At 35.3% G+C, this 16,420-nt stretch overlaps 1 protein-coding gene across 5 annotated transcripts in view; it reads left to right on the top strand.

The window, feature by feature from the left end:
• The window catches only part of NLGN1 (neuroligin 1), a 769,628-nt gene that overhangs the window by 564,759 nt on the left and 188,449 nt on the right, over positions 1-16,420 (top strand). The gene's annotated exons all lie outside the window — the stretch shown is intronic.

The raw sequence follows: 16,420 nt of genomic DNA on the forward strand, positions 1-16,420 counted from the left end.
GCTTGTATCATTTTTGACACATTCTGTAATGAAATTTTATGGCAAAGTAAAGCATTTTCCTGGAGAGTACCTGTTTCGGTTAAATTAGTTAAAAGCACATGAATTGGACACAGCTCCCATCCCATTGCAGATGAATCTCACTTTTACAGATTTTGGAAAAGCACTTGGAGTGCCATGTTGCAGCACTACATAGAGAGATTTCTGTATTTCGTCTTACTTCTTTCTTGTCATTTCCCAGGGCTAATCAAATTGCCTAAAACACAATCAGTAGATACTCATATATTCTTACTTAAGAATTCATAAGTAATATATGAAAATGAGTCAAAAACTACTGGAGGAATTTGCATCATAAATCACTTGCATATGTATTTTAAATAGTAGTGAAATATCAATAAATCTCTTATTTTAAATTTCTCCTGACTTACCTCTGCCAGAACATGGAACAGTGGTTTAGAAATAGACATGAGCTTTATATGATTATTGTGAAAATATTTTATTTCTTACAGTAATCTAAACCATTTTCTACCATTTTGAAGCAGCAAATTTCTATGCAGAATATAATTTTGCAGCTATATCCATGACTGCAGATAATTTATATTGTCAAAGGTTAGGCATTTCCTTGGGCAAGGTATTGAGAACTCTTAAAGCAAATGCCAGGTTTTTCACATTCAACCCTGTAGGCTTGAGGATGAAATGTGAGTAATCTGATCTACAAATGTATTCACTAATGTGTATAACAGCTGTATGTTCACAGAATGTGAACAGTTTTGCGTTGCTGTTTAATACTTTTCTGCGCTTCCACAATGTGCCCGATGCTAACTGGGCCCTTTAGTTATTCTCCATCTGTGCCTCTGCCAGAGCTTCCAGTCTTCATACTGCTTGGGCCCCAGAGCTTAGAGCAGAAAGCCTGACAGGGCAAATGGTGCAATTTAGTATTTCTTCCTGGGCTAGCCTAGCTAGTTATATATATATATATATATATATATATATATATATATATATATATATAGTAAAGAGATCACTTGTTCTCAGCATTGATTTAGACTATGATGTAATGCCATAGGTTATCATGGCCCAAAGGCACGTTTGCATGGGAAAGATAGTGTGTTAGAGTTACATGTGACAGTATTTTCAGTGCTAATGAGATGGAATTGCTTAAGAGTGGACCTACCCTCAATGAAGAGATGGGGGAGGCGACATAAGTAACCAAATTTGTGGGCATCATATAAATGCATCAGCCTCTATTCCCAGTTTTACTCTCTGTCAAACAGTGTGCTAAACTAAATCAAATGGCTGTTTCTGCAAAAATCTTGGGAAAACCATACCTGCTTTTAAAACTAATAGCCATTTTTTTACAGTTATTGAGACTCTTATTGGTGAAAATGAATATCCATGACTTCTTGTAATATCAGAATCAAGTTGTGTGCCTTATGATGACCTCCATCACCATTTAATGAGAATCCTTTCATGCAAACTCTGTGCAAGAAGCTCTATGTGTATTATTATTTATAATTAAAAAAATAACTCTGTAAGTTAGATGCTACTACAAGCTGACAGGCAAAAGCCTGAAGCACAGAAAAGGCAAGTAATTTTGCTGAACTGGCATGGCTAGCAAGTGTCTGAGCTGGACATTGGAACCTGGTTGTGTTAGGACAATAGAACACATTTTAATTCCATCATATACACTGCACCTAAAGGCTCAATACCCTCGTGGATTCAGAACTAATGTCTGTGGCTCCTGAATTCTGACTTTTGTTCTCCTTAACACTGCTGGTGAATGTGTGGACTGGAATGGGGCAATCCATAAAAATTACTTATCTTTTCTAAAACATTGAGGGTGGTCATCATGGAACCACAATGGTTGGACTGGAGGTCTTCGATTCAAAGATTTTGATATATTTTGTTTGTGTTTTCACGTGGTATGCAGCATGTGTTCTGTAATAAAAATGTGAGTTGAGGATGAAAATGGCTGGTGAAACAGTACATTACTTAGAAGATTTCCCCTATTTCAAATAAACCTAAACAGGTTGCCGCAACTCATAGGTGAGCAGATCACACAGCCTTGTCCAAGCCTAATTTGTACCTTTTTGGTTGTGAAAAATAGATAAAGAGGAAGCAGAGGTAGGACAGGAAAAGAGAAGAAGGAAACCAACCCTGGAACTAATTTAAATCTGTGAAAAGAACTAGACATGCATTCTCTTCTATTCTACTTAAACAATAAGATTTAAAGCAACTGGGACAAAACTTTTCCTTGAAGATCTCCCCCTTTACTCTCTCCTCTCCAAGCAAATATTCATTTTTCTTGGAGAAGATTGCTGACTAGAATCAACATCTATCTCCCTTTCTCTTTCTCGCCACTTTTCAATTCAACTTGCTTACTCTTGTCCTGCAATTCAACTTGCTTACTCTTACGCCGTCATGATTCCTCCCCTTTCAGTCTATCAATCATGTGAAGAGCCATGCTGTAATTATGTGCTTTTCTCATTCTTAACTTACTTTACAATGGGATTTGGAGGTGCTTTTAGCTGGCTCAAGCTGATAAGAGAAATATCTAAGAGTGTTGGCTTCTTGAGCTTACATAAATGTTGTGAATTATGTAACAATATCTGTCTGGGTTGAAATTCTAAAGCTATTATCCTTCCAGCACTGAGCTAGGACACCAAAAGGGCCATTTAGATCCTTCAGTCCCTCTTAGCTTGAGGAATCAGATTCTTTTCCTCTTAAAAAAGGGGAGGGGTTGTTAAGTGTATTCAACTTACCATATTATCAATATTTGGTATTATCAACCTTTGGGAAACATACTGAATCCTGAGGTATGATTTCTCCATAAGGTTATTCTGCCTCTTAAATCAGGCCTCAATATCTATTCCAGTGGTGTTTCAAAAGTTTTCACTTGGGATCTTCCATGACCTTGGTGTTGTGTGCCATTTGTGCATCATTAAAAGGTTGTAATGAAGTTCTGCTGCACACAGATTGTAAAAGGTCAAGCAGAAAGTTGGGAGCCAATGAGGTTGGGAAGAAAAATTGCGCTCGCTGCAGAAGTTGAGGGATTCATTATATTGATGCTATGGGGTTTTCAGCAGAGTAATAACTGGGTTAGCAATAGAATGTAAATCTTCTCAGCCACTTAGTCTGAATCTGCTTCTCCTTGATTTGTGGGGATATATTTTTAACAGAGTACAAGGAAAGTCATTACACTCAGAGGAAAGCCAGTGGAATTGGTAAATGCTTTGTGGATGGGCCAGCCAAAGGGAACAGCAGAACTAGAGGGATAAAGCCTATCAGCCTTCCTGGTTGCCGCTGTAAGAAGTATTGTTAACCCACATGAAATAATACTTTCATAAGAATTTTTGCATAAATGATTAGTTTGAATCTTAAAAAGATGTGCAGAATTGTCTTTAGCTTTAATTGTCCATGTTGCACATATAGCTAATTAAAACACCTATCACAAAATTGACTAAAGGATTTGAGATAAAAATAACATCAAAATGGCAGCAGCTTCCAGCTAGTTTGTGTAGTGAGGACCAGTAAGGTAAGCAGATGAAGTCTGGGCCACCCCAGAAAGGGATGAAACTCAAAAGGTGCCAGTTCTTCATTAAATATTCTTCAGATGCATTTTCCTAAAATAGAATTCTAGAAATTATGTGCAAAAGTGCAGCAGTTGATTGCACATCTCACAAGCTTACATATGGAGTGAAATAATTTTTTCTTTAAACAAGCCCCAAACCATCTGTTGACTTGTCAACTCCCTGAGTTTTAGTTGGAAGTCACTGGAAGCCTAGATATTCCACAGGACTAGTTCAATGTATTTCTCTAGGAGTATTTGGGAGGCCAGGGGGTGGTATAAAGTTTTTTATAAAGAGAAATAAAGAATAATAAAATATGTTATAAAATTAAGACTACTGTTACAAGTTTCAACTTAATTCAGACCCATTGATCTAAATTGAATAATTAAATTTTTTAGAAAAGTTAAAATGACTTTTTAGAAGGTTTTAAAAATTTGGGATTAAGGGACAATGGAAAATTACTGGCAATTTTATTCAAAAGTTTTGCTTTGTGATTATAACATGTTAGGATTTCAAGGCCTATCCTCTAAAACAGAAAAAAATTCCTATAGTTCTATTTTCATAGGTGGCACTCTATTTTATGTAGAAATTGACTTTTTTCCCTAACAACACCCATTAAAGGACCTCCCTGGGCCAAGGGAAGTTAGAGTGGTTCACAGATAGCAATCTTAACATTTCTTAAATTTTTGCTTTCCAAATATTCTGACTAAATATCAACAAAAAAGGAAGTATTATTCAGTGGCTTAAGTATTTCTTGAAAGTAAAACAATAATTATATGAACTAGAATGTTATGTCATTGTCCTTTGAAACTATATTGATCTCCTGTTATATGTGTTACTTATTCAAATAATCTTATTGTTTCGAAAAGAAAATTATTTTTCTATCTAAATTTTTTCTCCAAAATATAAGTATCATTGACATCACTGCCTTTGTGATGATAAAAACATAATTCCTTATTAATGTTATTTTTTACAATTTAAGACACTACATTTCCTTTAAAGTATACATACTCAAAACACTCTACTAATTCAATGTTGATTTAAGTATGATAATGATGTATACTAAATATTGCATTTAGTAGGTTGTCTCCTAAGTGTGACGTTATATTAGATACTGATTATAGCAACAAACCTTTGACTTGGCAATGGTACCTCTCATTCATTCATTCATTCACTCATCCAACAAAGCTCCTAAGCAATTGCTCTATAACAGGCTGTAGAATGTTTCCTCTGAGAGAAGTGCCTCCTATCTAGCAGAGAGCCAGATATACAGGAAAATAATTGCTATTCAACATGGTGTATATATAATGGAAATTTATAAATATACGTATAGTACATACAATAGTAATCAAAAGGGTACTTTTTGTTATGTATAAGAAACCAGGGTGATTGTGGGGAGGGAAGTGAGATAATTTAAGGGTATCGATTTCAGAAAGCAATCGGAGTCATTAGAGTTTATTAGCTCACCATCTACCAAGTATTTATTGAGGCTCTTCTATGTGCCAGCCACTGTATAAGACTTAAGATGTAAAAGTAAAGGAAATCTTGCCTTTACAGAAAGTACTGCCAAATATAGGAGGCAGTAGAAGAACTAAGGGGAAAAATCATTACAGTCCAGCATGATAAGTGCTTAAATAAAACAATGTGCGATGCTTGTGGCAACCTGGAGAGGAGGCACTCGTTAGCTTCCTAAGTGGATTGGGATGACTTCAGTCAGGGAGGAAGTGGAACAAGAAGAAGCAGTAGCTTAGGCAGATGAATTGAACCTGGCTGGGCAAAGTCTATTCAAGGAGCGAGAGTGAAAAATATACCAGTTATATGGTCTAAAAAGCATGGAAAACGAATCTGATGTTTGAGTGTGAATTTCAGAGAGATGTCTCAAGATGAGCTACGAGATAAGTAAGGTGGATAAATCATGAAATTTCTTAACATATAAGCATGCAAACTCTTCTGAAAGGCATATATCTTTCATTTTAATTTAAAATGTTGCAGATATAAAATGGCATGGCAAAGTGAAAGCAGACTTTAATATATCAATGTTTCTGTAAGATAGGACAAAGCGAAATAGGTACAGAACTATATAACTTAATAAATAAGGTAGATATTATAAATATACATTGAAATTTATCTTATGATAATAAAGTATATATATTCTTCTCAGGTGCAGTTGGAACATTCATAAAAATTTATCATTCACGAGGTGGAAAAGAAAATCTTTTGTTTTACAAAGTTTCAGTAGTACCAACATTTTTTTTATTAAAATACAACAAAACTAGATATTAATTAAAAAGACAATTAAAATGCCCAATTCCAGAGTTTCAAAAATTAATACAAAAGTACAATATAGTTAAACTTATGTAATACAAATAAAGCAGTGATCAGAGGAAAATCTATAACCTTACATATTTATATCAATATTATGAAAAATGATATAAATGAATATATCAACTAACAAAGGTAAATATGCATGTGAGTATACAAATACCACAAAAAGTAAATAATGAAGAAAGAGATTGAAGTTAAGTAGAAAAAGGGAAATCAGTACAATTAATATGCAAGTTAAAAGACTGGAATTTTAGCCCTGGCTGGCATAGCTCAGTGGATTGAGCGCGGCCTGGGAACCAAAGTGTCCCAGGTTCGATTCCCAGCCAGGGTACATTCCTGGGTTGCAGGCCATAACCCCCAGCAACCACACATTGATGTTTCTCTCTCTCTCTCTCTCTCTCTCTCTGTCTCTCTCTGTCTCTCTCTCCCTCCCTCCCTTCCCTCTCTAAAAATAAATAAATAAAGTCTTTAAAAAAAAGATTGGAATTTTGAAACATTAATATTAGACAAACAGTTATCTATCTTGATCAAGAAATAAGGGGAGAAAAATAAAAAGAAGTAAGATATATGTTACTATATATTTAGATAGAAGAGACTAAAAATCATGAGGTTACTTTTTCTAACTCTCTGAAAATAAAATAGAAAACTGAGATGATATGGATGGTTTCCTAGGAAACACATAAAGCATTCATTCACAAATTGGAGTATTATGCAGCTATGAAAAACAATGAGAAATACCTCAATCTAAAGATATAAAATAGGTTCCAGGATATGTTGTGATTTGTAAAGAGTAAAGTTTATAGTCATCTATGTTGACAATATCATTTAACCTTCCAGCAAGATACCATCCCTACTACTTAGGACAACAATTTTAAAATATGTTAGATATGTGAATAAACAGGAAAATATGACTCATAATCAACAAAATGGCAGTTAATTCAAACAGACTTCGGGTGACTTACATTTTGTAACTAATAGAAAAGAACTTTATTGTGTGCATTGAAGGATTTAAAAGAAGGGGAGTTCACAATGAATAAAGCAATGGAGAAATGTCATCAAAGCAGCAGAAACTATGAAAAAGAGCCAAGGAAAATCTTAAAATTAAAAATTACGATACCTGCAATTTTACAAATCAACAATTGGCTTACAAGGGGACTGGAGATCGCAGAAGGAAAAGGTGGTAGGCTTGACTACAGACCAGCAGTGGTTACTCAACCCAAAGAGCAAGGAAAACAAGCTTGAAAACAATGAGCAGTCTGAATAACCTGACAATGTCAAGGAATCTAAGTTGCATTTAAATGCATCCCCAAAAAAGCAAATAAAAAGAATGGTGCAGAAAATTTTTGAAGAGATAATAGTTGGAAATTTACCAAATTTGTTTTAAAATATCAAATTATGGATTCAAGAAGTTTAGTGAATATCAAGCAGGATAAATAGAAAGAGAACCACATGCAGACATCCTAGTCAAACTGCTAAAACCCCAAATTAAAGAGAAAACCCTGAAAGCAGCCAGAGAAGGTAAAATATCATTACAGGGATAACATGGATGATGGCTGATGTCCCACCAGAATTAATGGAGTATTGGTGAAGACAGAACACCATCTTAAAAGTGTTGAAAAGAAGGAAAAACTGGACCCAAGACTTTTTACTTCAGTGAAAATAACTTTCAAAATTAAGAGATAAATAAATTCATATTCAGATAAAAGACAACTGACAGAATCCATCACTGGCAGACCTGTACTACAAAAAATACTTTTCAAAAAAACAAGTGCTTTTTTTTAAAGGAAGACTTTATTTATTTTTAGAGAGAGCAGAAGGGAGGGGGAAAAGAAGGAAATAAACACTGATCAATTGCTTCTCTCACATGCCCTGACCTGGGACGGAACCAGCAACCCAGGCCTATCCTAACTGGGAACTGAACTGATGACCTTTCCTGCCATGGGCCAACACCTGACCCACTGAGACACACCAGTCAGGGGAAAAAGAAAGTTCTTGATGCTGTGAGACATACCAGTGGTAACTCTGATCTAGAGGAAGAGATGGAGGATGCTGGAAATAATAAATTTTGAAGTAAAAAGAAGAGATAAATGCTTTTTATATTCTCATTTCCTTAAAAATTTCTCTTTTTCAATAATAATGTACTCTAAGGTTTATTCCACATGTAGGTATAAAAATATATGACAACAGTAGCACAAAGGAGGGAGAATAAATGAAATGCTCTTGTGAGGTTCTCATATTTTCTATGAAGCACTAAAATTGTTACAGTTGCTTAGCAAAAGCAATAATGAGAGAGAGAAAGAGAGAGATGATAATTAAGAGAGACAGAGAATGTAGTAAAATTCTGACAGTGGTGAATTTAGGAAAATGATTTATAGGTATTTATTAGTCTTTCAACTTCTTTATAGATTGAAAAATTTTAATGATAAAAAGAGAGTAAAAGAAACAGCAGCTGTTGAAGTACCAATAACTGAATACATTTTAAAAGATAAAAAAGAAATAAACAAGGCAATATCCTGAGGAATACATTTTGGAAGCTGCATAAAGGCAAGATTTCATTCCTAACACAGTGCTGGAATTTAGTAGATGCAAAATATATTTGGGTGAAGTAGTTAATGAAAAGGAACTTGAGAGATGGAAAAGTAGAAAGAAGAAAAGGAAAATAATTCTGCTTATTAACTCAACACCTTACTTGTATGAACATACAGTACAGTAACATAGAGTACAGTAATTAGAACATGAATTCTGGAGCCAGAATTATAGTTTGAGTTTCAACTTTGATTCCAGCACTTACTAGCTATATGATCTTCGACATATTACTCAACTTCTCTAGGCTTTGAACAACTTTAATTATAATACCTATCTGTATGATTGTTATGAGGATATACTCATGTACATATACTCGTATATATTACTTAAAACAATAGTGGGCACATTGTAAGTACTATAGAAATCTTAGTTCATATGTAATAAAACATTTAAAAATATTTTCTAAAAACTTCTGCATATTTAATGAGGTATCTAATTATTTTATAAAGTCCATATATAGCCCTGAAACAAAAAAAATATTTTTATGATAAATTATTTATGCATTATGCATTAATTATTTAATCATTTCTGAAATATATTTGAAAAATATTCTTAAAATACATTACCAAACTTAATTTCTGAAAGAGATTTTCTTGGTGTAGGAGAGTAATTCAAGCATGATTTAAACATTTTAAGATACCAGTTCAAATCCCCTTGTGTAGTGTGGTAGGCTACTTCTAAAATGGCTCTCAATGATCCTACTCCCTGGTATTTATACTTCCTTGTGTAATCCCCTCCCCTCTGGGGAGCAAGGTCCCTACTGACTTGGTTCTAGTCAATAGACTATGTCTAATGTGGTTAAGTTATAAAACAGTGTGGCTGCTGTCTTGCCCTTGCTTTCTCTCTCTCTCTGACTTTTCTCACTTACTTGCTCTGAGGAACTCTGCTGCCATACTGTGAGTTTCCCTATGGAGAGGTCCATGAGGCAAGGAACTGAGGCCAGCCTCTGACCAAGGGCCCCAGAGAAATGAGCATCTCATTTCAACAACAGTGAAGGAACTGAGTCCTGCCAACAACCACATAGCTGAGTTTGGAAGCAGGCTGCTTATCTGAGCCTTAAGATGACTGCAGCCCTGGCCTACACATTGACTGCAGTGTTGTCAGACAGCATGAGCCACGGGGTCCTGCTAAGCAGCACCCAAATTTGAGAAACTGTGAGATGATATTGTTTTAAGCCATAAAACTTCTGGCTAATTTGTCTCACAGCATTAAATAACTAATACGTTTGGGTTTGCAAACTATATTTTTAAAGCAAATCTGAATAGCAAAATGGCATAATAACATTTATTTTTTTAATTTAAATTTATCGCGTTGACATTAGGTTTCAAGGGTACAATTTTATGATGCATCATCTGTATATTGCACTGTGTACCCACCCACCCAAGGTCAAATCATCATTTTCTATCACCAAGTATTTTCTAAAGATTTTATTTATTTATTTTTAGAGAAAAGGGAAGGGAAAGAGAAAAAGAAGGAAAGAAACATTAATGTGTGGTTGTACACTTCCACACACTCCCTGTAGGGGACCTGGCCCACAACTCAGGCATGTGCCCTCACAGGGAATCAAACCAGTGACTCTTTGGTTCACAGGCCTGTGCTCAGTCCACTGAGCTAAACCAGCCAGAGTCTATCACCCTGCATTTTACACCCTTTACCCTTCACTATCTTCTCAGCCCTTCCCTGTGGTAACCACCATATTGTTGTCTGTGTCTAGAAATTTTTTTGTTTTTCTTGGTTGTTCATTTGTAGTTTTCAGTTTCATATTTTACATATAAGTGGAATCATATGGTTCTGGATTATTTCTGTATGACTTGCTTCACTTTGCATGGTGTTCTCAAGATCTAGCCAAGTGTCCTGAAATCACAAAAGGCCTGTTACAACAGACTTACTGCCAACTGCAGCACTATATAAATGATTTTTAAACTAATTGTTTATGGTCTCACATTAGCGATACAAATTTATAGAGGTAGTTCATTCTTTATCTTTTTTCTCTGTCCCTTTCATTTAGAACAGATAATCTAGTAATTAATATAAATGGAAAATAATGAACAGGGCTTTCAAATAGATTCCAGAATTACATGGCTCAAAGAAAAAATTGAAGTTTTATTAAGAAAGAGTACTGATATCCAGTCAAGTGCTTTCAAATACGAGTAGGTAACCTGTCAATCTATTCCATGTTTTAAAAATAAAATGTTTATTTTTTTATTTAATTTTTTTTGTTGGCCCAGATGTAAATTCCATCTAAATACAGTATTTGGATGGATTATGGAACAAATCTATGTATCTGCATATGCATCTCATACTTTTGGTTAATTTTAGATTATGGATAGTTCTACTGTAGCAAGTATAACTAGTATCTTATCAACAAGGAGTTATGATGTACCCAGAAGATAAAATTATGTCTCTGTGACTCCTTTTTCTTTTTTTAAAAGATTTATTTATTAGCCCCGGCTGGTGTAGCTCAGTGGATTGAGCGCAGGCTACGAACCAAAGGATCGTAGGTTCGATTCCCAGCCAGGGCACATGCCTGGGTTACAGGCCACGGCCCCCAGCAACTGCACATTGATGTTTCTCTCTCTCTCTCTTTCTCCCTCTCTTCCCTCTCTAAAAATAAATAAATAAAAACTTAAAAAAAAAAAAGAATGGAATCTCTAGATTCCCTCACCAAAGCTTAAAAAAAAAGGATTTATTTATTTATATTTAGATAGAGAGGAAGGGAGGGAGAAAGAGAAGGAGAAAAACATCAATGTGTGGCTGACTCTTGCACACCCCCTACTGAGGACCTGGCCCACAACCCAGGCATGTGCCCTGACTGGGAATTGAACTGACGACCCTTTGGTTTGTAACCTGTGCTCAATCCACTGAGCTACACCAGCCAGGGCAATATCCTTTTTTTTTAAGTGCTAAACTCAAAGTGGTCCTTTCAAGGGGCAAAGTGTGCTTTGGCAGGACTGCATATAAGAATGACTTGTTTGTGTTGGTAATTATGACATATACACAAAGCATCAGAACCCCAGTCTGTTCTGATAACTGGCCTGGTATTTGATACAACAGAGATTTGATAGCAAGTAGTTCTTCAAATATTCTCACTGAAACTAATGTTTTTCTCAGACTCTGATGTTCTTGATGATTAAAATAATAGGATAAAGAGACTTATTTGACACAATTGAAAATACTGTTCCTTCCTGCTATTTCTAAGTCTCTCACTTAATTAACATAACTATTTCACTGTTTCACTGAAAGAAGTTGCCTTAGTAACTCCCTGAGATGAAGAAAAAAAATTAAATACTGTCACAAAATAAAATAGGTAAATAATAATACTATGTTTAAAGCTGTCAGAGTGGGCAAATCTTGATCTTTTTTTCTGTTGTTAAGAGACTGAAATAAACTTGATAAAGTTACCTTTCTAACCCCCAAGCCCCTTAAATTAATCATAGTACAACTGAGAATTTAGTAAATCCAGAATGTATTTTGAGGATGTATTATTACTGACTATAAAGGCTGTATGAAGTCTAGTAGAATTTACTTATACTGAGAATTTAAAAATTGTAGATCAGTGACTGAAAATTCAATATACACAATTGATTTTCTTCTGCCTTAACTTAGACAAGAGAGTTATAATAACATTTGTTTAGAAATGGGTTTTAAAGGTCCACGTGGAAAGTCATTGTTATTTTACTTTTCAGTGATGTTACTGAGATATAGTTGAAGTTTTTGCTGGGTGAAGGTAGACAGATCTGAGTAGGTTTCTCTGAAAATAATTGTTCTTGGTTCTCCTCTACTCTGATGGGGACACAATGTTCTATCAGAGGAATGTCATGTCACGAAGTTGTTATAAATCCGTGCAGACCAGCTCTGCTGCAAGTTATTTGTTACACCTTATGCTGGGGTCCCCAGATGTCTACACTTAGACACCTTTTAAGAAATGAGATTATCAAATGTATCTATTTGAAGAAAATAGTTTGAGGCCTTTGGGGAAAGATTCAAAAGGATATAAATATTAAATAAAGTAAATGTGGAATATTCAAGTGCAGAGAATTGCCTTGAGAATCAGGACACAAAAGTCCTCAACAGCACACCCAAGTTTTTTACTTTGAAGCAACATAGGATTTTCTCTCAGCAGGCTGGCCTGAAGCAGAACTGGGAAGTGGGTGAGGATTGAGTACTTCTTCTGCCTTTGTGTCATTCCTTCTAGCAATATATGTGCATTTGCATTTTAACTGGGCTACTGGAAATTGGCTTTTCAGGCACTGCAAAAATAGCTGAGAGGGAAAGAGTTTCTGTGGAGGGTGGCCTTTTACAGTTGTTCTAAATTCACTCTACAGCCAATACCTGTTCTTTGTAAGCACTCTAGGGCCCCATCTTGAAGATAAGTTAGGTAGCAGAGCAAAAATGTTGTATAAAATGCAAATTTTGTAGAACAACACCCTGAAAGCATCAAGTCTATCCCAGCCTGCTTCCATGAACCTGGTGTGGTAGATTGGCTGACCTCTTTGTCTCTCCTTCTGAACCTTGTGTGTGCTTGTATACTCAGTTGGACCTGGTAAGACCATTTTATACTTGGCATTAGCAAAACATTACTTGTTTAATAGAAATTAGACTGATTAGACTTCAGACTGATTTTATTTGCAGGCTTTTCAGTTTGTTTTAAAATGTAATGGATTTAGAAAATATTGATTTTCCTGAGGACTTATATTTGGTATAGAAATGACCTGAGCCATGAGTTCCCTTTAATTGACCTTAATTCTGCTTCATTTTAAACTCTTAACATGACATTTATCTGAGATAATAGATGGATTAAAATATTTTTAATTTTTAATGTAATAAATCAAACTGAAAGCTTTTTGTTAAGCAGCAAGTATATTACACATTAAGGTATATATGTGAAGGGATGATACTAGAAATTTTTTTATACCTATAACATGCCAGGTGTGGAAAGATGTGAGTGAGTTAGTGGGTCAAAGAGTTATTGCTGTGTGTATGTGTAGTCCTGTGTTAAACTTTGAGGTGGGGTCAAGAAGGGTAATTTTGAAAAAGGGGTTCATTTTATCAGACAAGAGGCTTGCACAGGCTTTGGAGAGGTATGAAAAATGGTGTTCAAATGTTTCAGGAAAATCAAGGAGAAGCTCTATGACATAAAAGTTAGAATAAGTGTGAGTTTGAGTAAACCATAGAATAAGTAAAATGTTAGATGTAGCAGAACCTCAGGAGGAAGTAAGATTAAGTACTGAGGAGGAATAATTGCCTTGGATGCTAGGCTAAATAATTGAAGTGTGTCCTTCAGTTTATGAGCATGGGTATACTATGACCAAAGTAGTGTTTTGGAAAAAGATGAGGAAGACAACTTAGAAGGATATTGCAGTGACCAGATAAGTGATAATAGTAGAATGAACTACTATTCACAATAGCCAAGTGCTAGAAGCAACCTAAGCGCCCATCAGTAAATGAGTGGATCAAAAAACTGTGGTACATTTACACAATGGGATACTACACAGCAGAAAGAAGGGGCTCCTACCCTTTGCAACAGCATGGATGGATCTAGAGAGCATTGTGCTAAGTGAAACAAACCAGGCAGTGAAAGGGAAATATCATATGACCTCATGTATAAGTGGAAACTAATCAGCAAAACAAACAAGGACGCAAAATACAACCAGAGACATTGAAGTAAAGAATAACCTGACAGTAACCAGAGAAGAGGAGGGAGAGGGATAATAGTGAATAATAAGGGGGGGCATCAAGGAACATGTATGAAGGCACATGGACAAAGCCAAAGGGGGTGGTTTCGATGGTGGGAGGAGGGGAAGGGTGGGGTGGGGAGTGTGGTGGGGTGAAGATGGAGACAATTGTATATGAACAACAATAAAAAAATAAAAATAAATAATAGAATGAAAAGCAAGGAATACTCTGGGAGACATTTTGGAAAATTAATTAATGAGAATTTCTGTTTATATAAATATAGCACATTAAGGAGAGGGAGGGAGGCTATGAAACCTCTGAAATATCCAAATGCATGTTTGTCATATGTTTTTCTCCTACATGCAGTAAAAATAAAACCTATGTTATCTAAACATATATTTATGGTATAAATGAATACTTTAAGGTTGGATAGAGGAGAAATCCCACCAGCTGAGTTGACAGTGGTGCACAGAGGTATGAAACGGGACCACACAGGCGACAGTGGAGGGAGGTCACTGGTTGTGCAGCCTCAGGAGAGCTTGTAGTTTGGAGGTCAAGAGTAGATAAAGCAACCAACTCAGTATGCCAGGTGAGTGACAGAAAAGTAGTTTGAATCTTAATCTTGTTATTTCTGAAAAAATTGTATAACAGGGTGGTTATTAACACAGGATTTGGAGGCAGAAAGACCAGGCTTTAGGTACCATCTCTAAAACTCACTACTGTGTGACTTGGGTTGAATGACTTAAATGTTACTAATTCTCAGTATCCTCATCTATAAAGTGGAAACAATGACATGACTTTCCTACAGAGTGATTGTGAAGATTAAATGAGACAGCTAATGTGCTATAATTAGTGTAGAGTTTGGCATATAGTAATTGATCAGTACATAAATATTAGCTGTTATTGTGGTGTTTAATGTAGACAAATGGGCAGAGAATGATGGTTTGGGAGGTCATGGAGTCTGATTTTTTTTTCTGAAGTGCTAGAAAAAGCTAAGACTGTGAAAGACTAAATTAAAGAAAACCTAGATAGAAGATTCCTGCCTAAGATTTTTCTATTAAATTTAAAGTCAATGTTACTATACATTGTAGTTGGTTATTTTTGCCAGATAATTTATAACACAGGCATCACAATCACTGACATTTTAATATAAAAGTTTGTATATTGAATATCAGAACATTAATTTTAAAACTATTTTTAGTAGAACATCAGGAATGGCTAAACATGTAAACTGATAATTATTATGAAGTTGGTGTACTCATTTAAGAGTCAAGAATGTGACCAAGATATGAAATTTTTTTCCATTACCATTTAGCCCCTTTATACCTCCTTCCCCCACCAATCACCACACTGCTGTCCTTGTCCATGAGTCCTTTTTTCCTACTTGCTCCTTCCCTTCAGCCCCTGACCTCCACAACCCCACTAGCTGTCAGATGACAGCTCTCCATGTATAAGTCTGTCTTATAAATAAAACTTCTGAATTTCTTGTAATAAGGATCTGAGGCAGCTCTCAGTTTTCTCTTATTATTTGATTATAATTTTATTTTTAATAACTGAGTGTTTAACCCTGGAAGACAAAGAAATATTCATAGAATATTGAAGGATATAGGTAAGCAGGGAAATAGAATCAATTAAGTAGGAATAAATGAAAATTTAGTTTTACTGAGTGGAATATGAGGCAAAAGTAGGCTATCCCACCTAAGAAGTCAGGTGGGCAAATAGAAATATAATTCTGGCAAGCAGGTAATAAATATCCTCAGTTCCTTCAGTTATTAATTAAGGACATGCTTCCTGTGGAAAACGATGCTAACAGGTTCCAAGGATATAGAGATAATGTTTTGCTTTCAAGTGGGTAATGTACAGGTTAGCTCTCATGTACAGGTTAGATCTCATTGCAGGATCAGGAACATCTTCTGAAGGAGGAGACTGACAATGCCTTCAATAATGATTTTAACAGGCAGAGAATAGAAGCCATTCCATGTGGAAGGCATCTGAATGAATAACGGTGGAAAACAAGCATGGTTGCTAACAGAGAAGTAAAAGCAATGAAGCTGCTTAGCTGCAGAAAAGGGCAAACATAGTGGAGAAACTTTGGATAGTAAGTCTATGGGAAGAACACTATTTTCACATTATTGTATTTAATCCTTACAGTTAAATTGAGTGGTAGTTGCTTCCTCTTGCTCTTTTCATTCAACAAATGAGAAATTTGAGAACCAGAGAATCCATTAATTTGTCAAAAATCACAACCAAAAAGTGTGATAGGAGGA

The sequence above is a fragment of the Phyllostomus discolor genome, chromosome 2 (assembly GCF_004126475.2).
Source record: "Phyllostomus discolor isolate MPI-MPIP mPhyDis1 chromosome 2, mPhyDis1.pri.v3, whole genome shotgun sequence".
Lineage (NCBI taxonomy): Eukaryota > Metazoa > Chordata > Mammalia > Chiroptera > Phyllostomidae > Phyllostomus > Phyllostomus discolor.